The sequence below is a fragment of the Staurois parvus genome, unplaced genomic scaffold, assembly GCF_062004578.1.
Source record: "Staurois parvus isolate SC_StPar_1 unplaced genomic scaffold, SC_StPar_1.0 ptg001834c, whole genome shotgun sequence".
NCBI classification, from domain to species: domain Eukaryota; kingdom Metazoa; phylum Chordata; class Amphibia; order Anura; family Ranidae; genus Staurois; species Staurois parvus.
In genome coordinates this window covers 369,292-393,609 of record NW_028319630.1, presented here as the reverse complement: position 1 = coordinate 393,609, position 24,318 = coordinate 369,292, and the positions used below count along the sequence as shown (strand labels likewise).

At 58.0% G+C, this 24,318-nt stretch overlaps 1 pseudogene; it reads right to left on the bottom strand.

The window, feature by feature from the left end:
* Positions 1–24,318, bottom strand: part of LOC149434105 (mitochondrial mRNA pseudouridine synthase RPUSD3-like) — a 40,359-nt pseudogene that overhangs the window by 4,781 nt on the left and 11,260 nt on the right.

Sequence of the window (24,318 nt, the reverse complement as noted above, 5' to 3'; positions counted from 1 at the left end):
GTTTGGCGACTACCACTGTTTACAAGAAAGTACTTTATCTACGTTCACACACTTCCACCTTCAACATAGTCCCCTTGCACAGCAATACAGCGCTCCCAGTGTTCCGGTCACTTCTGGAATGTGTCCTGGAGGTCTTCTTTTCAAAGCGCATCAAGCACCTTCTGCTATTCTTGGATCTCTTCTTTACAAAGAGGGTAAAGTCTGCAGGAGCCAGATTTGGTGAGTGCAGAAGTGAGATAATTGCAGCCTGGGGTCGAACTTGGCAGCAACATGTTGTTGGGAATGCAACACAATGTACTATAATGTACTATATATAGTGTTGTATGTTAATATCACTTGACCAGTAGATGGCACTGTACACTAAGGTTATTAGTTGTGCATATGTGTAAAACTTGTTGGTTCTCTATTCTTCTCTCTCATCTCAAACCAAGATGTCTGCTGTCACAGTTTGCTGAAATGTGTTCTGTATGTTTGTAACTTAAGCCACACAAGTAAAGGCAGAGTTCTGCCTCATCACAAGCTACCAGTGTCTTCTCTAACACATAACCAACACATGTCACATGTTCAAATCACACATGAGGATAGCCTGGACTGCCTTCATGTTTCTTCAGGGGTGCCTTGGCCAAATGCCCAAAACTTGTATACAAGCCTGCCTTTTAGTTACACAAAGCCACAGGGTTTTCATTGTGCAACATTATGACCTTCTAGGTGCCAGCATCCTGACAACCAATGACATCATCAGTTGAAAAGCAGGATGTCAGCTGCCTGCACAGCATCCTAGTTTGACCCTTCCCTGCCCCCCTCCATCAGTGCTGGGGTCACATTAGCTCAGTGATGGAGAAAAACTGAGGGAGAGGAGAAACATGGGAATACTAGTCAGTACCAGTGTGCAAAAGTGTATTTGCTTTGGAAGAATGAATCCCCTCTAATGTTGGGTGTCCTACATGTGTGGATGTTGCTGCGTTATATAAAACATTTCACTTTTAGAATGGGGTGCCTCAAGACTGTCCATTTTAAAAGGGTGCCTCGGGATTGTCCATCATTTTTAAGGGTGCCTCGGGATTGTCCATTTTTAAGGGTGCCTAAACTGTAAAAAAGGTTGAGAAACACTGCCGTATGATATACCGACAATGGCAGCAATGTTGTGGATTGTTCTCCAATGATCATCATGCACAAATTGCCGATTGGTTTCGACATTTTCGAGGGTTGAGCTTGTTGAAGGTCTTCCTGATCTCTCCTCGTCTTCCAGTGATGTTCTTCTGCTCTTGAAGCACATGTGCTACTCAAAACACTTCAACCAACTCATTGCAGCATTGCCATAAACTTTCTGAATCATGTCAAATGTCTCTGTGGCAGATTTGTCCAGTTTCAAACAGAATTTCACGTTTGCCCTTTGTTTTTTTTATTGCAGTAGTTAATACTTACAGACCTTATTCCCCTACACCCCCTGTGACTGAAAAGTGAATAGAAAAGCAGTAGGTTTGATAGGCTGAACTCTGGCACTTCACTCTCTCCTCCTATCGGGATACGCCACAGCAAAAGGAAATGCAGCAAACATTACTGCCTCCTTTATGCTGTTTCTCTTACTCCCAGTCTGAGCTCTGCTGTTTGAGGAACTACAAGATGCTGATACTGAGTCACATTCAGGCACTTACACTGCTTACATTAACCTCTTGCCGTTCACGTAATGCAAAATGAGTGGGCTTTAGAACCCACACATCTCATATATGCGTCCGTGGAAGGCAGAGCTTTATGAATTGAAGGCGTGCTCACGTCGTATACCCAGCACAGTGACCAAGCTGTCAAAGACAGCCTTTGGTCTCTATAAAGGCTCATGTACACGGGGTGTTTGGAAAACTCTTCTGAACTATGGAAACTGACTGCTGTAAAACGTAGGTTAAAAAAACATCAGTTTAGCTGCGTTTGCATACCGTGTTTATGCACGTTTGTGTTTAGAAGCATTTTTAAAAGATAACCTCAGGAGACCTTCCCAAACGCCCAGAATGCACTGAAAAACAGTAAAAAAGTGAAAACACTTTGCATGCATTTCTGATGATGAAAAAAGGCTCTGGACAGCATCTGGATATGGACCAGTTAAAAAAATGCTTCTAAACGCAAATGCTTATAAACGCAGTTAACCACGTTTACAAGCGTTTGAAACGCTGGTAAAATCTACTCCAGTTTGGTGCGTTCAAAAAAACAACTGTAAACTCAACTGCCTGTAAATGACTGTAAACGACTCTGTGTACATGGACACATAGGAAAACATAAAGGAGAGTTCAGGGGCTGCAGAAAAAAATGCTGAATGGCTCCTGAACGTCAGTTTATCAGCTGCAGTGTACATGAGCCCTTAATGATTGGAAGCTGGCAGGACTGGCTCACAATCACATAACCACTGATAGGCAATTGCAATGATCACACGATCGGCTGGTCTTTCCCACCCACCAGGCATAAAGACCCTGATACAGAGACCCTGGGCTGGGCTGGAAGGGGTTACAAAATACACGGAATGATAACAGAGCTGCATTCAATTGTGTCTTATATCTGCCTGGAGTTCACATTTCGGCAAAGAGCAGCAACGCTTCACGTTGTAAGATTTTGTATACTGGCTCTAGAACATTATTTATACTGGAAATGTGACAGGTACTCTTTAAGAAAATCAGCCAAGCATCTACCTGAGTTTGTGGAAGAGCCACATCAAAGGGGATATAGATGTCCTTTCCCAAAATCTTTACTACCCGCATGCTGTACGTGTGATCGCCAAGTACTGGACAAAACTTCAGGGTGCATTGAACCAGCAGCTGGTCTTTAAAGACTGCAAATAAAAAGTAGTAAAAAATATAAAATAATGATAAATGCAAATAATCCTCCCCAAAAGGAGCAATTCCATTTTTAGGTGACTGTAAGACAGTGGTCTCCCAACTGCGGCCCGGGGGCCAGATGTGGCCTTTTTCTTGGCTTTATCCGGCCCTTGGGACACTATTTCCCTTCACTGTCAGGAACAGTGGGGGATACTGTAGTTCCTGACAGACAACGGGACACCCACATTCTCCTCACTGACACCAATGATGGGACACTATTCTTCTCATTAACAATGACAGGGCACTACTCCTCCCGCTGACACCAATGACGGGGCACTACTCCTCCCGCTGACACCAATGACGGGGCACTACTCCTCCCGCTGGCACCAAAGACGGGGCACTACTCCTCCCGCTGGCACCAAAGACGGGGCACGACTCCTCCCGCTGGCACCAAAGACGGGGCACGACTCCTCCCGCTGGCACCAAAGACGGGGCACGACTCCTCCCGCTGGCACCAAAGACGGGGCACTACTCCTCCCGCTGACACCAATGACGGGGCACTACTCCTCCCGCTGACACCAATGACGGGGCACTACTCCTCCCGCTGACACCAATGACGGGGCACTACTCCTCCCGCTGACACCAATGACGGGGCACTACTCCTCCCGCTGACACCAATGACGGGGCACTACTCCTCCCGCTGACACCAATGACGGGGCACTACTCCTCCCGCTGACACCAATGACGGGGCACTACCCTTCCCGCTGACACCAATGACGGGGCACTACCCTTCCCGCTGACACCAAAGACGGGGCACTACTCCTCCCGCTGGCACCAAAGACGGGGAACTACTCCTCCCGCTGGCACCAAAGACGGGGCACTACTCCTCCCGCTGGCACCAAAGACGGGGCACTACTCCTCCCGCTGGCACCAAAGACGGGGCACTACTCCTCCCGCTGGCACCAAAGACGGGGCACTACTCCTCCCGCTGGCACCAAAGACGGGGCACTACTCCTCCCGCTGGCACCAAAGACGGGGCACTACTCCTCCCGCTGGCACCAAAGACGGGGCACTACTCCTCCCGCTGGCACCAATGACGGGGCACTACTCCTCCCGCTGACACCAATGACGGGGCACTACTCCTCCCGCTGACACCAATGACGGGGCACTATTCCTCCCGCTGACACCAATGACGGGGCACTATTCCTCCCGCTGACACCAATGACGGGGCACTATTCCTCCCGCTGACACCAATGACGGGGCACTATTCCTCCCGCTGACACCAATGACGGGGCACTATTCCTCCCGCTGACACCAATGACGGGGTACTATTCCTCCCGCTGACACCAATGACGGGGCACTACTCCTCCCGCTGGCACCAAAGACGGGGCACTACTCCTCCCGCTGGCACCAAAGACGGGGCACTACTCCTCCCGCTGGCACCAAAGACGGGGCACTACTCCTCCCGCTGGCACCAAAGACGGGGCACTACTCCTCCCGCTGGCACCAATGACGGGGCACTATTCCTCCCGCTGACACCAATGACGGGGCACTATTCCTCCCGCTGACACCAATGACGGGGCACTACTCCTCCCGCTGACACCAATGACGGGGCACTACTCCTCCCGCTGACACCAATGACGGGGCACTACTCCTACCGCTAACACCAATGACGGGGCACTACTCCTACCGCTGACACCAATGACGGGGCACTACTCCTCCCGCTGACACCAATGACGGGGCACTACTCCTCCCGCTGACACCAATGACGGGGCACTACTCCTCCCGCTGACACCAATGACGGGGCACTACTCCTCCCGCTGACACCAATGACGGGGCACTACTCCTCCCGCTGACACCAATGACGGGGCACCCTTCCTCTCGCTGACACCAATAACGGGGCACTATTCCTCTCGCTGACACCAATAACGGGGCACTATGCCTCCCGCTGACACCAATGACGGGGCACCCTTCCTCTCGCTGACACCAATGACGGGGCACTATTCCTCCCATTGACACCAAAGATGGGACACTATTCCTCCCATTGACACCAATGATGGGGCACTATTCCTCCCACTGATACCAATGATGGGGCACTATTCCTCCCACTGACACCAATGATGGGACACTATTCCTCTCACTGATACCAATGATGGAGCACTGTTCCCCCCACTGATACCAATGATGGGGCACTATTCCTCTCACTGATACCAATGATGGGGCACTATTCCTCCCATTGACACCAATGATGGGGCACCATTCCTCTCACTGATACCTCCGATGGGGCACTATTTCTCTTACGAATACCAATAATGAGGCACTATTGCTTCAACTGACACCAATGAAGGACCACTATTACTCTCCCAATACTAACAGTGTAGCATTTACTCCACTGACACCAGGACGCCTGTTTCTCCTACCGGCTACAGTCTAGCCCCCCTAAAGTCTGAAGGACAGTAATCTTGCCCTTTATTTAGAAATTGTGGACACCGCTGCTGTAAATTATGTTCAACACATTGGGGGGGGGAATAAAAAAAAAAAATGAAATGCACATCTTTTACCTGCTAAATAATGTGCATTTACTATTTTTTTGTAAACGTTAGTAAACTGGATAAAACAATCTTTATGTATCCTTTGTTACTTCTGATCTCCTGCAGCTTCTTCCTGTCTACATGCACTCCAGTGATGGCTGCATAACATTTCTCAGGGTGGGTTTCCTGATGACAGCAGTAGACCATGCCTGTGTGATGTGGGTTCAAACAGCCACTTGTAATCTCTGTAAGAGGTCGTGTTACAGTGTGACAACATAGGAGCACAACTGGTAGACAAAGACAGAGCGTTGTCGCCCTGTAACAGGAAGTGCCTGCACAAGTACATTCATGGCAGGATCAGCAGGAATTATTAGAATGAAAAGTTGCAGATTTGAAAAGCTTGTATGTGATTTTAGCAATTGGATTTACATTTAACCTCTTCATGCCGGCCGAACCCAAATGTCCGGCCTGCCGGCGTTTGGGCCTAGACGCCGAGCGGCCACACATTTGCGTTCTATTAAAAAAGAACATATGTGCTGAGAGTGCCCGCCCTGCACGCTCCCAGGACACATGTCTGGTACTCACGGAAATATCCCGATCTCCACTTTCGATCGAGACCTTTCCCGATCATGTGACCGCCGTGACAACGTGTCACGGCGGTCACATGATCCTAAACCCCGCCTCCCAGTTTTCTGAAACCCTTAAAAGGGCCGGGAGGCGCCAGCACCAAGAGGTTAGAGCACTACGCACTCATTGAAAATATACTGTACATGGCCTTCCACCACAGGTGCGCTGCCTTTGCCCTCTGGCCTTGTTACATAGAGCAGTACAGGGGTTCCAGGACATGCAAACGTCTCACCACTGACTATCATTGAGCCTACAGAGCATTTATGATGTACCTTTCATGGGCTGCAGCTGTAACAAAGAACAACCATCCACAGAGTCCAGAACCTTATAGAATGTACGTCTCCTTCAATTCTCTTCTCTCCAGGCTCCCTTTGGATGGGTCAGTCACTAGAATGACCTGTACAAAAATCATAAACTGCATCTACACAGAAAAATAACTCAACACATCTGCTTATTTCATACCTCCTTCCCCCAGCAACATGCTAATGACATTTTTAAATAAAATCTTTTCATTGCATACCTTATTTTAGACCCAGTGACACTATCACTGGGTGTCTGTGCTTCTCTATGCAGTGCAGGCAGATCATGGCTATTGTGAGGGGCCAACAAGGTGCTGTACATACAGTAGTTTCCTAAATACACCACAGCCCCCTGCTTTAGTACTCCTTTCAAGAGCCCTCAGTGCCTAAGAAAACAATGAGCTGGTTCTTGGGAGGAGTTATGCAAATATTAAAGTGTCTTGATTAGTGGGAGCAGTGGGCATTCCGAGTCAGGCTTTATTTGTATGCAGACCCCCCTAGGTAACACCCCCAAGTGATCCTGAGCCTGCATGATTGGAAAAAACTGAAATCCAATGAATGAAAGGGTTGGGCCAGGGACAGTCAGGCTGGGGAGGAAAGGCCTAGAGCAGTGGTTCTCAACCTTTCTAACGCCGCGACCCTTTAATACAGTTCCTCATGTTGTGGTGACCCCCAACCATAAAATTATTTTCGTTGCTACTTCATAACTGTAATTTTGCAGGAGGAATAGTGCCCCGTCATTGGTGTCAGTGGGAGGAACAGCGCCCCGTCCTTGGTGTCCGCGGGGGGAGGAACAGCGCCCCGTCCTTGGTGTCCGCGGGGGGAGGAACAGCGCCCCGTCCTTGGTGTCCGCGGGGGGAGGAACAGCGCCCCGTCCTTGGTGTCAGCGGGGGGAGGAACAGCGCCCCGTCCTTGGTGTCAGCGGGGGGGAGGAACAGCGCCCCGTCCTTGGTGTCAGCGGGGGGGAGGAACAGCGCCCCGTCCTTGGTGTCAGCGGGGGGGAGGAACAGCGCCCCGTCCTTGGTGTCAGCGGGGGGGAGGAACAGCGCCCCGTCCTTGGTGTCAGCGGGGGGGGAGGAACAGCGCCCCGTCCTTGGTGTCAGCGGGGGGGGAGGAACAGCGCCCCGTCCTTGGTGTCAGCGGGGGGGAGGAACAGCGCCCCGTCCTTGGTGTCAGCGGGGGGGAGGAACAGCGCCCCGTCCTTGGTGTCAGCGGGGGGGAGGAACAGCGCCCCGTCCTTGGTGTCAGCGGGGGGGAGGAACAGCGCCCCGTCCTTGGTGTCAGCGGGGGGGAGGAACAGCGCCCCGTCCTTGGTGTCAGCGGGGGGGAGGAACAGCGCCCCGTCCTTGGTGTCAGCGGGGGGGAGGAACAGCGCCCCGTCCTTGGTGTCAGCGGGGGGGAGGAACAGCGCCCCGTCCTTGGTGTCAGCGGGGGGGAGGAACAGCGCCCCGTCCTTGGTGTCAGCGGGGGGGAGGAACAGCGCCCCGTCCTTGGTGTCAGCGGGGGGGAGGAACAGCGCCCCGTCCTTGGTGTCAGCGGGGGGGAGGAACAGCGCCCCGTCCTTGGTGTCAGCGGGGGGGAGGAACAGCGCCCCGTCCTTGGTGTCAGCGGGGGGGAGGAACAGCGCCCCGTCCTTGGTGTCAGCGGGGGGGAGGAACAGCGCCCCGTCCTTGGTGTCAGCGGGGGGGAGGAACAGCGCCCCGTCCTTGGTGTCAGCGGGGGGGAGGAACAGCGCCCCGTCCTTGGTGTCAGCGGGGGGGAGGAACAGCGCCCCGTCCTTGGTGTCAGCGGGGGGGAGGAACAGCGCCCCGTCCTTGGTGTCAGCGGGGGGGAGGAACAGCGCCCCGTCCTTGGTGTCAGCGGGGGGGAGGAACAGCGCCCCGTCCTTGGTGTCAGCGGGGGGGAGGAACAGCGCCCCGTCCTTGGTGTCAGCGGGGGGGAGGAACAGCGCCCCGTCCTTGGTGTCAGCGGGGGGGAGGAACAGCGCCCCGTCCTTGGTGTCAGCGGGGGGGAGGAACAGCGCCCCGTCCTTGGTGTCAGCGGGGGGGAGGAACAGCGCCCCGTCCTTGGTGTCAGCGGGGGGGAGGAACAGCGCCCCGTCCTTGGTGTCAGCGGGGGGGAGGAACAGCGCCCCGTCCTTGGTGTCAGCGGGGGGGAGGAACAGCGCCCCGTCCTTGGTGTCAGCGGGGGGGAGGAACAGCGCCCCGTCCTTGGTGTCAGCGGGGGGGAGGAACAGCGCCCCGTCCTTGGTGTCAGCGGGGGGGAGGAACAGCGCCCCGTCCTTGGTGTCAGCGGGGGGGAGGAACAGCGCCCCGTCCTTGGTGTCAGCGGGGGGGAGGAACAGCGCCCCGTCCTTGGTGTCAGCGGGGGGGAGGAACAGCGCCCCGTCCTTGGTGTCAGCGGGGGGGAGGAACAGCGCCCCGTCCTTGGTGTCAGCGGGGGGGAGGAACAGCGCCCCGTCCTTGGTGTCAGCGGGGGGGAGGAACAGCGCCCCGTCCTTGGTGTCAGCGGGGGGGAGGAACAGCGCCCCGTCCTTGGTGTCAGCGGGGGGGAGGAACAGCGCCCCGTCCTTGGTGTCAGCGGGGGGGAGGAACAGCGCCCCGTCCTTGGTGTCAGCGGGGGGGAGGAACAGCGCCCCGTCCTTGGTGTCAGCGGGGGGGAGGAACAGCGCCCCGTCCTTGGTGTCAGCGGGGGGGAGGAACAGCGCCCCGTCCTTGGTGTCAGCGGGGGGGAGGAACAGCGCCCCGTCCTTGGTGTCAGCGGGGGGGAGGAACAGCGCCCCGTCCTTGGTGTCAGCGGGGGGGAGGAACAGCGCCCCGTCCTTGGTGTCAGCGGGGGGGAGGAACAGCGCCCCGTCCTTGGTGTCAGCGGGGGGGAGGAACAGCGCCCCGTCCTTGGTGTCAGCGGGGGGGAGGAACAGCGCCCCGTCCTTGGTGTCAGCGGGGGGGAGGAACAGCGCCCCGTCCTTGGTGTCAGCGGGGGGGAGGAACAGCGCCCCGTCCTTGGTGTCAGCGGGGGGGAGGAACAGCGCCCCGTCCTTGGTGTCAGCGGGGGGGAGGAACAGCGCCCCGTCCTTGGTGTCAGCGGGGGGGAGGAACAGCGCCCCGTCCTTGGTGTCAGCGGGGGGGAGGAACAGCGCCCCGTCCTTGGTGTCAGCGGGGGGGAGGAACAGCGCCCCGTCCTTGGTGTCAGCGGGGGGGAGGAACAGCGCCCCGTCCTTGGTGTCAGCGGGGGGGAGGAACAGCGCCCCGTCCTTGGTGTCAGCGGGGGGGAGGAACAGCGCCCCGTCCTTGGTGTCAGCGGGGGGGAGGAACAGCGCCCCGTCCTTGGTGTCAGCGGGGGGGAGGAACAGCGCCCCGTCCTTGGTGTCAGCGGGGGGGAGGAACAGCGCCCCGTCCTTGGTGTCAGCGGGGGGGAGGAACAGCGCCCCGTCCTTGGTGTCAGCGGGGGGGAGGAACAGCGCCCCGTCCTTGGTGTCAGCGGGGGGGAGGAACAGCGCCCCGTCCTTGGTGTCAGCGGGGGGGAGGAACAGCGCCCCGTCCTTGGTGTCAGCGGGGGGGAGGAACAGCGCCCCGTCCTTGGTGTCAGCGGGGGGGAGGAACAGCGCCCCGTCCTTGGTGTCAGCGGGGGGGAGGAACAGCGCCCCGTCCTTGGTGTCAGCGGGGGGGAGGAACAGCGCCCCGTCCTTGGTGTCAGCGGGGGGGAGGAACAGCGCCCCGTCCTTGGTGTCAGCGGGGGGGAGGAACAGCGCCCCGTCCTTGGTGTCAGCGGGGGGGAGGAACAGCGCCCCGTCCTTGGTGTCAGCGGGGGGGAGGAACAGCGCCCCGTCCTTGGTGTCAGCGGGGGGGAGGAACAGCGCCCCGTCCTTGGTGTCAGCGGGGGGGAGGAACAGCGCCCCGTCCTTGGTGTCAGCGGGGGGGAGGAACAGCGCCCCGTCCTTGGTGTCAGCGGGGGGGAGGAACAGCGCCCCGTCCTTGGTGTCAGCGGGGGGGAGGAACAGCGCCCCGTCCTTGGTGTCAGCGGGGGGGAGGAACAGCGCCCCGTCCTTGGTGTCAGCGGGGGGGAGGAACAGCGCCCCGTCCTTGGTGTCAGCGGGGGGGAGGAACAGCGCCCCGTCCTTGGTGTCAGCGGGGGGGAGGAACAGCGCCCCGTCCTTGGTGTCAGCGGGGGGAGGAACAGCGCCCCGTCCTTGGTGTCAGCGGGGGGGAGGAACAGCGCCCCGTCCTTGGTGTCAGCGGGGGGAGGAACAGCGCCCCGTCCTTGGTGTCAGCGGGGGGAGGAACAGCGCCCCGTCCTTGGTGTCAGCGGGGGGGAGGAACAGCGCCCCGTCCTTGGTGTCAGCGGGGGGGAGGAACAGCGCCCCGTCCTTGGTGTCAGCGGGGGGGAGGAACAGCGCCCCGTCCTTGGTGTCAGCGGGGGGGAGGAACAGCGCCCCGTCCTTGGTGTCAGCGGGGGGAGGAACAGCGCCCCGTCCTTGGTGTCAGCGGGGGGGAGGAACAGCGCCCCGTCCTTGGTGTCAGCGGGGGGGAGGAACAGCGCCCCGTCCTTGGTGTCAGCGGGGGGAGGAACAGCGCCCCGTCCTTGGTGTCAGTGGGGGGAGGAACAGCGCCCCGTCCTTGGTGTCAGTGGGGGGAGGAACAGCGCCCCGTCCTTGGTGTCAGTGGGGGGAGGAACAGCGCCCCGTCCTTGGTGTCAGTGGGGGGAGGAACAGCGCCCCGTCCTTGGTGTCAGTGGGGGGAGGAACAGCGCCCCGTCCTTGGTGTCAGTGGGGGGAGGAACAGCGCCCCGTCCTTGGTGTCAGTGGGGGGAGGAACAGCGCCCCGTCCTTGGTGTCAGTGGGGGGAGGAACAGCGCCCCGTCCTTGGTGTCAGTGGGGGGAGGAACAGCCGCCCCGTCCTTGGTGTCAGTGGGGGGAGGAACAGCGCCCCGTCCTTGGTGTCAGTGGGGGGAGGAACAGCGCCCCGTCCTTGGTGTCAGTGGGGGGAGGAACAGCGCCCCGTCCTTGGTGTCAGTGGGGGGAGGAACAGCGCCCCGTCCTTGGTGTCAGTGGGGGGAGGAACAGCGCCCCGTCCTTGGTGTCAGTGGGGGGAGGAACAGCGCCCCGTCCTTGGTGTCAGTGGGGGGAGGAACAGCGCCCCGTCCTTGGTGTCAGTGGGGGGAGGAACAGCGCCCCGTCCTTGGTGTCAGTGGGGGGAGGAACAGCGCCCCGTCCTTGGTGTCAGTGGGGGGAGGAACAGCGCCCCGTCCTTGGTGTCAGTGGGGGGAGGAACAGCGCCCCGTCCTTGGTGTCAGTGGGGGGAGGAACAGCGCCCCGTCCTTGGTGTCAGTGGGGGGAGGAACAGCGCCCCGTCCTTGGTGTCAGTGGGGGGAGGAACAGCGCCCCGTCCTTGGTGTCAGTGGGGGGAGGAACAGCGCCCCGTCCTTGGTGTCAGTGGGGGGAGGAACAGCGCCCCGTCCTTGGTGTCAGTGGGGGGAGGAACAGCGCCCCGTCCTTGGTGTCAGTGGGGGGAGGAACAGCGCCCCGTCCTTGGTGTCAGTGGGGGGAGGAACAGCGCCCCGTCCTTGGTGTCAGTGGGGGGAGGAACAGCGCCCCGTCCTTGGTGTCAGTGGGGGGAGGAACAGCGCCCCGTCCTTGGTGTCAGTGGGGGGAGGAACAGCGCCCCGTCCTTGGTGTCAGTGGGGGGAGGAACAGCGCCCCGTCCTTGGTGTCAGTGGGGGGAGGAACAGCGCCCCGTCCTTGGTGTCAGTGGGGGGAGGAACAGCGCCCCGTCCTTGGTGTCAGTGGGGGGAGGAACAGCGCCCCGTCCTTGGTGTCAGTGGGGGGAGGAACAGCGCCCCGTCCTTGGTGTCAGTGGGGGGAGGAACAGCGCCCCGTCCTTGGTGTCAGTGGGGGGAGGAACAGCGCCCCGTCCTTGGTGTCAGTGGGGGGAGGAACAGCGCCCCGTCCTTGGTGTCAGTGGGGGGAGGAACAGCGCCCCGTCCTTGGTGTCAGTGGGGGGAGGAACAGCGCCCCGTCCTTGGTGTCAGTGGGGGGAGGAACAGCGCCCCGTCCTTGGTGTCAGTGGGGGGAGGAACAGCGCCCCGTCCTTGGTGTCAGTGGGGGGAGGAACAGCGCCCCGTCCTTGGTGTCAGTGGGGGGAGGAACAGCGCCCCGTCCTTGGTGTCAGTGGGGGGAGGAACAGCGCCCCGTCCTTGGTGTCAGTGGGGGGAGGAACAGCGCCCCGTCCTTGGTGTCAGTGGGGGGAGGAACAGCGCCCCGTCCTTGGTGTCAGTGGGGGGAGGAACAGCGCCCCGTCCTTGGTGTCAGTGGGGGGAGGAACAGCGCCCCGTCCTTGGTGTCAGTGGGGGGAGGAACAGCGCCCCGTCCTTGGTGTCAGTGGGGGGAGGAACAGCGCCCCGTCCTTGGTGTCAGTGGGGGGAGGAACAGCGCCCCGTCCTTGGTGTCAGTGGGGGGAGGAACAGCGCCCCGTCCTTGGTGTCAGTGGGGGGAGGAACAGCGCCCCGTCCTTGGTGTCAGTGGGGGGAGGAACAGCGCCCCGTCCTTGGTGTCAGTGGGGGGAGGAACAGCGCCCCGTCCTTGGTGTCAGTGGGGGGAGGAACAGCGCCCCGTCCTTGGTGTCAGTGGGGGGAGGAACAGCGCCCCGTCCTTGGTGTCAGTGGGGGGAGGAACAGCGCCCCGTCCTTGGTGTCAGTGGGGGGAGGAACAGCGCCCCGTCCTTGGTGTCAGTGGGGGGAGGAACAGCGCCCCGTCCTTGGTGTCAGTGGGGGGAGGAACAGCGCCCCGTCCTTGGTGTCAGTGGGGGGAGGAACAGCGCCCCGTCCTTGGTGTCAGTGGGGGGAGGAACAGCGCCCCGTCCTTGGTGTCAGTGGGGGGAGGAACAGCGCCCCGTCCTTGGTGTCAGTGGGGGGAGGAACAGCGCCCCGTCCTTGGTGTCAGTGGGGGGAGGAACAGCGCCCCGTCCTTGGTGTCAGTGGGGGGAGGAACAGCGCCCCGTCCTTGGTGTCAGTGGGGGGAGGAACAGCGCCCCGTCCTTGGTGTCAGTGGGGGGAGGAACAGCGCCCCGTCCTTGGTGTCAGTGGGGGGAGGAACAGCGCCCCGTCCTTGGTGTCAGTGGGGGGAGGAACAGCGCCCCGTCCTTGGTGTCAGTGGGGGGAGGAACAGCGCCCCGTCCTTGGTGTCAGTGGGGGGAGGAACAGCGCCCCGTCCTTGGTGTCAGTGGGGGGAGGAACAGCGCCCCGTCCTTGGTGTCAGTGGGGGGAGGAACAGCGCCCCGTCCTTGGTGTCAGTGGGGGGAGGAACAGCGCCCCGTCCTTGGTGTCAGTGGGGGGAGGAACAGCGCCCCGTCCTTGGTGTCAGTGGGGGGAGGAACAGCGCCCCGTCCTTGGTGTCAGTGGGGGGAGGAACAGCGCCCCGTCCTTGGTGTCAGTGGGGGGAGGAACAGCGCCCCGTCCTTGGTGTCAGTGGGGGGAGGAACAGCGCCCCGTCCTTGGTGTCAGTGGGGGGAGGAACAGCGCCCCGTCCTTGGTGTCAGTGGGGGGAGGAACAGCGCCCCGTCCTTGGTGTCAGTGGGGGGAGGAACAGCGCCCCGTCCTTGGTGTCAGTGGGGGGAGGAACAGCGCCCCGTCCTTGGTGTCAGTGGGGGGAGGAACAGCGCCCCGTCCTTGGTGTCAGTGGGGGGAGGAACAGCGCCCCGTCCTTGGTGTCAGTGGGGGGAGGAACAGCGCCCCGTCCTTGGTGTCAGTGGGGGGAGGAACAGCGCCCCGTCCTTGGTGTCAGTGGGGGGAGGAACAGCGCCCCGTCCTTGGTGTCAGTGGGGGGAGGAACAGCGCCCCGTCCTTGGTGTCAGTGGGGGGAGGAACAGCGCCCCGTCCTTGGTGTCAGTGGGGGGAGGAACAGCGCCCCGTCCTTGGTGTCAGTGGGGGGAGGAACAGCGCCCCGTCCTTGGTGTCAGTGGGGGGAGGAACAGCGCCCCGTCCTTGGTGTCAGTGGGGGGAGGAACAGCGCCCCGTCCTTGGTGTCAGTGGGGGGAGGAACAGCGCCCCGTCCTTGGTGTCAGTGGGGGGAGGAGCAGCGCCCCGTCCTTGGTGTCAGTGGGGGGAGGAGCAGCGCCCCGTCCTTGGTGTCAGTGGGGGGAGGAGCAGCGCCCCGTCCTTGGTGTCAGTGGGGGGAGGAGCAGCGCCCCGTCCTTGGTGTCAGTGGGGGGAGGAGCAGCGCCCCGTCCTTGGTGTCAGTGGGGGGAGGAGCAGCGCCCCGTCCTTGGTGTCAGTGGGGGGAGGAGCAGCGCCCCGTCCTTGGTGTCAGTGGGGGGAGGAGCAGCGCCCCGTCCTTGGTGTCAGTGGGGGGAGGAGCAGCGCCCCGTCCTTGGTGTCAGTGGGGGGAGGAGCAGCGCCCCGTCCTTGGTGTCAGTGGGGGGAGGAGCAGCGCCCCGTCCTTGGTGTCAGTGGGGGGAGGAGCAGCGCCCCGTCCTTGGTGTCAGTGGGGGGAGGAGCAGCGCCCCGTCCTTGGTGTCAGTGGGGGGAGGAGCAGCGCCCCGTCCTTGGTGTCAGTGGGGGGAGGAGCAGCGCCCCGTCCTTGGTGTCAGTGGGGGGAGGAGCAGCGCCCCGTCCTTGGTGTCAGTGGGGGGAGGAGCAGCGCCCCGTCCTTGGTGTCAGTGGGGGGAGGAGCAGCGCCCCGTCCTTGGTGTCAGTGGGGGGAGGAGCAGCGCCCCGTCCTTGGTGTCAGTGGGGGGAGGAGCAGCGCCCCGTCCTTGGTGTCAGTGGGGGGAGGAGCAGCGCCCCGTCCTTGGTGTCAGTGGGGGGAGGAGCAGCGCCCCGTCCTTGGTGTCAGTGGGGGGAGGAGCAGCGCCCCGTCCTTGGTGTCAGTGGGGGGAGGAGCAGCGCCCCGTCCTTGGTGTCAGTGGGGGGAGGAGCAGCGCCCCGTCCTTGGTGTCAGTGGGGGGAGGAGCAGCGCCCCGTCCTTGGTGTCAGTGGGGGGAGGAGCAGCGCCCCGTCCTTGGTGTCAGTGGGGGGAGGAGCAGCGCCCCGTCCTTGGTGTCAGTGGGGGGAGGAGCAGCGCCCCGTCCTTGGTGTCAGTGGGGGGAGGAGCAGCGCCCCGTCCTTGGTGTCAGTGGGGGGAGGAGCAGCGCCCCGTCCTTGGTGTCAGTGGGGGGAGGAGCAGCGCCCCGTCCTTGGTGTCAGTGGGGGGAGGAACAGCGCCCCGTCCTTGGTGTCAGTGGGGGGAGGAACAGCGCCCCGTCCTTGGTGTCAGTGGGGGGAGGAACAGCGCCCCGTCCTTGGTGTCAGTGGGGGGAGGAACAGCGCCCCGTCCTTGGTGTCAGTGGGGGGAGGAACAGCGCCCCGTCCTTGGTGTCAGTGGGGGGAGGAACAGCGCCCCGTCCTTGGTGTCAGTGGGGGGAGGAACAGCGCCCCGTCCTTGGTGTCAGTGGGGGGAGGAACAGCGCCCCGTCCTTGGTGTCAGTGGGGGGAGGAACAGCGCCCCGTCCTTGGTGTCAGTGGGGGGAGGAACAGCGCCCCGTCCTTGGTGTCAGTGGGGGGAGGAACAGCGCCCCGTCCTTGGTGTCAGTGGGGGGAGGAACAGCGCCCCGTCCTTGGTGTCAGTGGGGGGAGGAACAGCGCCCCGTCCTTGGTGTCAGTGGGGGGAGGAACAGCGCCCCGTCCTTGGTGTCAGTGGGGGGAGGAACAGCGCCCCGTCCTTGGTGTCAGTGGGGGGAGGAACAGCGCCCCGTCCTTGGTGTCAGTGGGGGGAGGAACAGCGCCCCGTCCTTGGTGTCAGTGGGGGGAGGAACAGCGCCCCGTCCTTGGTGTCAGTGGGGGGAGGAACAGCGCCCCGTCCTTGGTGTCAGTGGGGGGAGGAACAGCGCCCCGTCCTTGGTGTCAGTGGGGGGAGGAACAGCGCCCCGTCCTTGGTGTCAGTGGGGGGAGGAACAGCGCCCCGTCCTTGGTGTCAGTGGGGGGAGGAACAGCGCCCCGTCCTTGGTGTCAGTGGGGGGAGGAACAGCGCCCCGTCCTTGGTGTCAGTGGGGGGAGGAACAGCGCCCCATCCTTGGTGTCAGTGGGGGGAGGAATAGCGCCCCATCCTTGGTGTCAGTGGGGGGAGGAACAGCGCCCCATCCTTGGTGTCAGTGGGGGGAGGAATAGCGCCCCATCCTTGGTGTCAGTGGGGGGAGGAATAGCGCCCCATCCTTGGTGTCAGTGGGGGGAGGAATAGCGCCCCATCCTTGGTGTCAGTGGGGGGAGGAATAGCGCCCCATCCTTGGTGTCAGTGGGGGGAGGAATAGCGCCCCATCCTTGGTGTCAGTGGGGGGAGGAATAGCGCCCCATCCTTGGTGTCAGTGGGGGGAGGAATAGCGCCCCATCCTTGGTGTCAGTGGGGGGAGGAATAGCTCCCCATCCTTGGTGTCAGTGGGGGGAGGAATAGCGCCCCATCCTTGGTGTCAGTGGGGGGAGGAATAGCGCCCCAACCTTGGTGTCAGTGGGGGGAGGAATAGTGCCCCATCCTTGGTGTCCAAGAGGAGAGGAATAGTGCCCCATCCTTGGTGTCCAAGAGGAGAGGAATAGTGCCCCATCCTTGGTATCCAAGAGGGGAGGAATAGCGCCCCATCCTTGGTGTCAGTGGGGGGAGGAATAGTGCCCCGTCCTTGGTGTCAGTGGGGGGAGGAATAGCGCCCCGTCCTTGGTGTCAGTGGGGGGAGGAATAGCGCCCCGTCCTTGGTGTCAGTGGGGGGAGGAATAGCGCCCCGTCCTTGGTGTCAGTGGGGGGAGGAATAGCGCCCCGTCATTGGTGTCCGTGGGAGGAATAGCGCCCCGTCATTGGTGTCCGTGGGAGGAATAGCGCCCCGTCATTGGTGTCCGTGGGAGGAATAGCGCCCCGTCATTGGTGTCCGTGGGAGGAATAGCGCCCCGTCATTGGTGTCCGTGGGAGGAATAGCGCCCCGTCATTGGTGTCCGTGGGAGGAATAGCGCCCCGTCATTGGTGTCCGTGGGAGGAATAGCGCCCCGTCATTGGTGTCCGTGGGAGGAATAGCGCCCCGTCATTGGTGTCAGTGGGGGGAGGAATAGCGCCCCATCCTTGGTGTCAGTGGGGGGAGGAATAGCGCCCCATCCTTGGTGTCAGTGGGGGGAGGAATAGCGCCCCATCCTTGGTGTCAGTGGGGGGAGGAATAGCGCCCCATCCTTGGTGTCAGTGGGGGGAGGAATAGCGCCCCATCCTTGGTGTCAGTGGGGGGAGGAATAGCGCCCCATCCTTGGTGTCAGTGGGGGGAGGAATAGCGCCCCATCCTTGGTGTCAGTGGGGGGAGGAATAGCGCCCCATCCTTGGTGTCAGTGGGGGGAGGAATAGCGCCCCATCCTTGGTGTCAGTGGGGGGAGGAATAGCGCCCCATCCTTGGTGTCAGTGGGGGGAGGAATAGCGCCCCATCCTTGGTGTCAGTGGGGGGAGGAATAGCGCCCCATCCTTGGTGTCAGTGGGGGGAGGAATAGCGCCCCATCCTTGGTGTCAGTGGGGGGAGGAATAGCGCCCCATCCTTGGTGTCAGTGGGGGGAGGAATAGCGCCCCATCCTTGGTGTCAGTGGGGGGAGGAATAGCGCCCCATCCTTGGTGTCAGTGGGGGGAGGAATAGCGCCCCATCCTTGGTGTCAGTGGGGGAGGAATAGCGCCCCATCCTTGGTGTCAGTGGGGGGAGGAATAGCGCCCCATCCTTGGTGTCAGTGGGGGGAGGAATAGTGCCCCATCCTTGGTGTCAGTGGGGGGAGGAATAGTGCCCGATCCTTGGTGTCAGTGGGGGGAGGAATAGTGCCCCATCCTTGGTGTCAGTGGGGGGAGGAATAGTGCCCCATCCTTGGTGTCAGTGGGGGGAGGAATAGTGCCCCATCCTTGGTGTCAGTGGGGGGAGGAATAGTGCCCCATCCTTGGTGTCCAAGAGGGGAGGAATAGTGCCCCATCCTTGGTGTCCAAGAGGAGAGGAATAGTGCCCCATCCTTGGTGTCCAAGAGGGGAGGAATAGTGCCCCATCCTTGGTGTCAGTGGGGGGAGGAATAGTGCCCCATCCTTGGTGTCAGTGGGGGGAGGAATAGTGCCCCATCCTTGGTGTCAGTGGGGGGAGGAATAGTGCCCCATCCTTGGTGTCAGTGGGGGGAGGAATAGTGCCCCATCCTTGGTGTCAGTGGGGGGAAGGAATTGTGCCCCATCCTTGGTGTCAGTGGGGGGAGGAATAGTGCCCCATCCTTGGTGTCAGTGGGGGGAGGAATAGTGCCCCATCCTTGGTGTCAGTGGGGGGAGGAATAGTGCCCCATCCTTGGTGTCAGTGGGGGGAGGAATAGTGCCCCATCCTTGGTGTCAGTGGGGGGAGGAATAGTGCCCCATCCTTGGTGTCAGTGGGGGGAGGAATAGTGCCCCATCCTTGGTGTCAGTGGGGGGAGGAATAGTGCCCCATCCTTGGTGTCAGTGGGGGGAGGAATAGTGCCCCATCCTTGGTGTCAGTGGGGGGAGGAATAGTGCCCCATCCTTGGTGTCAGTGGGGGGAGGAATAGTGCCCCATCCTTGGTGTCAGTGGGGGGAGGAATAGTGCCCCATCCTTGGTGTCAGTGGGGGGAGGAATTGTGCCCCATCCTTGGTGTCAGTGGGGGGAGGAATTGTGCCCCATCCTTGGTGTCAGTGGGGGAGGAATAGTGCCCCATCATTGGTGTCAGTGGGAGGAATAGTGTCCCATCGTTGGTGTCAGTGGGAGGAATAGTGTCCCATCGTTGGTGTCAGTGGGAGGAATAGTGCCCCATCATTGGTATTAGTAACACCAATGATGGGGCACTATTCCCACTGACACCAATGATACTTACCTTGCTGATCCCTGCTCCAGCCTGGGCTCGCTCGCTCCCTCCCTCTCCCATGGTATCGACACTTACCTGTCAGCTGTCTTCCTTCTCCGGCCGCTCTCCTCCTCTTCACTCGCTCGATCTTCGCGGTGCCGCTTGGCTCCTCCTCGCCAAGCTCCACCTCCTCGCCGGTGATTGACCGCCTGTGTGCCTCTCCTGAGCTATAGTTCCAGCGGCCAATCACAGACGAGGATTGATCCCGGGGTGTGTCCAGATGACAGGGGCGGCATGTCATCCCGCCCACACCTGGAGACGGCTAGAGGAGCGGTGTCTCGGTTCCTAAGACCATCGGAAATATGTGTTTTCTGATGGTCTTAGGCGACACCTGTGGAAGCGTCGTTCGTCCCCCAAAGGGGTCGCGACCCCCAGGTTGAGAACCGCTGGCCTAGAGGGTGCTGAATGTCCTCCAGCCAGAAAACGAGACAGGCCCCATGTGATCTGCTTCTAATGAACAATGGGAGAAGCCAGGGGCGTCCCTAGGGTTGGTGTCACCCGGTGCGGTAACACTTGGTGAGACCCCCTCCGACGATCCCCACAGAATAGATCGGATCTGCAGATTGAGCATAATGGATCGGACTACAATCTATTATGCTCAATCCGCAGATATGATCCATCCTGCGGGGATCGTCAGCTTTCTTTACAACTTACCTTTTCTTGGAGCGGGTCCGGTACAACTGCGCATGTCCCGGTTTCAGGCACGATCAATAGATGATAGCAGTAGCCCTATCATCGATTGATCGTGCCTGAAACCAGGACATGCACAGTTGCTTTAGGGGGACATATCTACATGGGAGACACATCTTGCCAATACACCGGTGTCACACCGCAGGATCGTCCGCATGCAACCTATACGGGGTGACACCGGATCCGCTCCAAGAAAAAGTTGTAAAGAAAGCAGACAATTGTCGGCTTGTTTTACAACTTACCTTTTTGTGGAGTGGGTCCGGTGTCACCCCTTGCAGTCGGTGTCACCCGGTGCGGACCGCACCCCCCGCACCTGCCTCGGGACGCCACTAGGAGAAGCTCACAGTGTGCAGTGAAATCAGAGTAAGCAATTACAGTACAGGAGAGGAGCTGTACAACAAGACTGAAGGGAAGGCTGGAGTTCAGCTTCAATCCCCAAAGGGCCACAAGCTGCTCAAATCCAATGAGACATCAAATCAACTTACCAGCCTTAGATCTTTAATACTTTCCTCCTTTAGAGATACTTTTACATCCCCTTCCGCTGGGTCTGGCACTCCCAAAGTGATCACACTGAAAAATAAGGGGCCATTATTCATAAGAAGTCTTTATTCAAATCCCAGCCACGACACTAACTACATGGAGTATGCATGTTCCCTATTGGGGCACTATTCCTCCCCCCACTGACACCAAGGATGGGGCACTATTCCTCCCCCCACTGACACCAAGGATGGGGCACTATTCCTCCCCCCACTGACACCAAGGATGGGGCACTATTCCTCCCACTGATACCAATGATGGGGCATTATTCCTCCTCCCACTGATACCAATGATGGGGCACTATTCCTCCTCCCACTGATACCAATGATGGGGCACTATTCCTCCTCCCACTGATACCAATGATGGGGCACTATACACCAGCACAATGGATTTGAAATTAAACTAACAAGATGTGCTTTATTTGCAGACTGCCAGCTTTAATTTGAGGGTATTTACATCCAAATCAGGTGAACGGTGTAGGAATTACAACAGTTTGCATATGTGCCTCCCACTTATTATGGGACCAAAAGTAATGGGACAGAATAAAAATCATAAATCAAACTTTCACTTTTTAATACTTGGTTGCAAATCCTTTGCAATCAATTACAGCCTGAAGTCTGGAACGCATAGACATCACCAGACGCTGGGTTTCATCCCTGGTGATGCTCTGCCAGGCCTCTACTGCAACCGTCTTCAGTTCCTGCTTGTTCTTGGGGCATTTTCCCTTCAGTTTTGTCTTCAGCAAGTGAAATGCATGCTCAATCGGATTCAGGTCAGGTGATTGACTTGGCCATTGCATAACATTCCACTTCTTTCCCTTAAAAAACTCTTTGGTTGCTTTTACAGTATGCTTTGGGTCATTGTCCATCTGCACTGTGAAGCGGCGTCCAATGAGTTGTGAAGCATTTGGCTGAATATGAGCAGATAATATTGCCCGAAACACTTCAGAATTCATCCTGCTGCTTTTGTCAGCAGTCACATCATCAATAAATACAAGAGAACCAGTTCCATTGGCAGCCATACATGCCCACGCCATGACACTACCACCACCATGCTTCACTGATGAGGTGGTATGCTTAGGATCATGAGCAGTTCCTTTCCTTCTCCATACTCTTCTCTTCCCATCACTCTGGTACAAGTTGATCTCGGTCTCATCTGTCCATAGGATGTTGTTCCAGAACTGTGAAGGCTTTTTTAGATGTCGTTTGGCAAACTCTAATCTGGCCTTCCTGTTTTTGAGGCTCACCAATGGTTTACATCTTGTGGTGAACCCTCTGTATTCAATCTGGTGAAGTTTTCTCTTGATTGTTGACTTTGACACACATACACCTACCTCCTGGAGAGTGTTCTTGATTTGGCCAACTGTTGTGAAGGGTCTTTTCTTCACCAGGGAAAGAATTCGGTCATCCACCACAGTTGTTTTCCATGGTCTTCCTGGTCTTTTTGTGTTGTTCCAAACAGTTGTTTTGGCCATGCCTAATGTTTTTGCTATCTCTCTGATGGGTTTTTTTTGTTTTTTCAGCCTAATGATGGCTTGTTTCACTGATAGTGACAGCTCTTTGGATCTCATCTTGAGAGTTGACAGCAACAGATTCCAAATGCAAATAGCACACTTGAAATGAACTCTGGACCTTTTATCTGCTCATTGTAATTGGGATAATGAGGGAATAACACACACCTGGCCGTGGAACAGCTGAGAAGCCAATTGTCCCATTACTTTTGGTCCCTTAACAAGTGGGAGGCACATATGTAAACTGTTGTAATTCCTACACCGTTCACCAGATTTGGATGTAAATACCCTCAAATTAAAGCTGACAGTCTGCAGTTAAAGCACATCTTGTTTGTTTCATTTCAAATCCATTGTGGTGGTGTATAGAGCCAAAAATGTTACAATTGTGTCGATGTCCCAATATTTATGGACCTGACTGTATATGTAAAGTGCTGCATAAATTGATGGCGCTATATAAGTACGAGCAGGATGTGTTAAACGATAACGATATTGTGAACAAAAAATGTTGTCGTTTTGCATACGAATGGCCGATTTTCTATGCGGTGGTATGACGGTCGTACGAAACAAATCAATCAAGCGCTATCACGCATGAGCGGAAACAGAAGATGACCCGGATGTTTATGTCCAAGGAATCTTCGTAAACACCAAGGAAAAATCCAAATGTTAAAAGTAGATTGTGCTAATGAGATAATGAAACCAGAATTCTGCAGATTATATATTATGTATCACTATTTATGTATGTAGGTCATGTAATAAACGATATTATACTCATTGCTGGTAATTGTTGTGTATATCGCTCGTTCTGGCCTGAAGGGCGTGGCTACAAGGTCACACGCACACCGCATCACTTGCACTTGTACAGAAGACGTCAACAGTACGCATTGCCCGATGAACGATTTTTTTTAGATAATTAATGTGGGCCACGATTTCGACCAACGAACAAACGCCTCTTGGTCGTCGGATGACCGATCGGTCGATTTTCTAATCGTGTATTCCCACCTTAAGGCTCATCCTTGCCATTAACAGCAGCGTTGTCAGCCTGCTGTGTTCACTCCTTCAGATGGTCATTGGGTTGTCTAACAGTTCTATCAGATAAGCAGCCTAATGGCCAACTAAAGCCCAGTACACATGTACCAAAAGTTGGCCAGTTCAGCAGGAACTGGTCAACTTTCAGCATGTGTATTGCTGTCTTCAACAGAATCTGGGCTAACAAGAGTACACAGCATGCTGACAATGCTTCTGCTAACTGAGGAACCAAAAAAAAAATCTAAAACCTTAAAGAGATCCCATGCAAAGCAAAGCAACAGCTTCATCTAGCTGCCCCCTCAACTGTTCTATTTGGCTGCCAGAAACAAAGAAATGAAGCCCTGTGTTAGAGTCTAAGCCCTGTATAAGCTCTAGACTCACTGTCTGCCTCCATGTCACATCATTGGTGGCTGTGCGACCAATCACCATTGCTGCAGGTCACATGCTCCCTGTATCTGGAAGTATTATTATTATAATACAGGATTTATGGTGCCAACAGTTTGCTCGGCGCTTTACAATATAAAGGGAGACAATACAGCAACAATACAGTTCAATACAAGAGGGTCCTGGGAGCAGGGGCGGACTGACCATTTGGAACCTCGGGCACTGCCCGAGGGCCCGGGGTCAGTAGGGGGCCCCATGAGATGCCCCTGGTACCTTTTTCATAGGCTTTTTTCAGTTTGCCCAAGGCCCTATGATCCCCTATTGCCCAGGGGCCCCATGAGTTGTCACTCTACCCCTGCCTGGGAGCTTACAATCTAAGAGGTAGGTGTTATTTATGCTTCTTCGCAGAACGGCAGTACAAGACGCTGAGTAGACTGGCACAAAAACCTTCATTCAAATATATTCCTCAGTAGCAATGGACTATATAAAACCACTATGTGTACTAAATGTCAGATATTACTTTGTAAAAGTAGCAGTGACATCATCACTGTGCTGTGCAATTCCTATGCATAGAGCAGAGCTGTGGGAAGGGTCCAGCAGGCTCCACCCATTACAGGCTGCCTGCAATAAACTACAGGAGGAGGCGGAGACAAGACCAGCCACCCTGCACAAGGAGAGAGCAGCAGTGACAGGTCTTTATTACAGGAAGCCAACGTTTCACACTGGAATACTGCAGAGATCTTGAAGAAATGCACAAAGCGCGCCAAAATACAAGGAAAAATAAACATGACGAATGTATTTAGGCAATATTTACTTATGCCCGAGTTCAGTTGTTGCTTTGCCCTATACGGGCTCACTTGGATTCTTTTGGCATCGTACATAATGCTCACACATCTTGGGTATAACTTACAGGACTTGAAGACACAAACTCACCAGAACGCTGTAAATGGTTTCTTTGCTTTCCGACACCGAGAATAAAAATCTTCAAAGTGCTTGGTTGTCACATGGCAGGTGGAGAGGAGGACGAGCCCGGAGCTCTCCCTACAGGACAG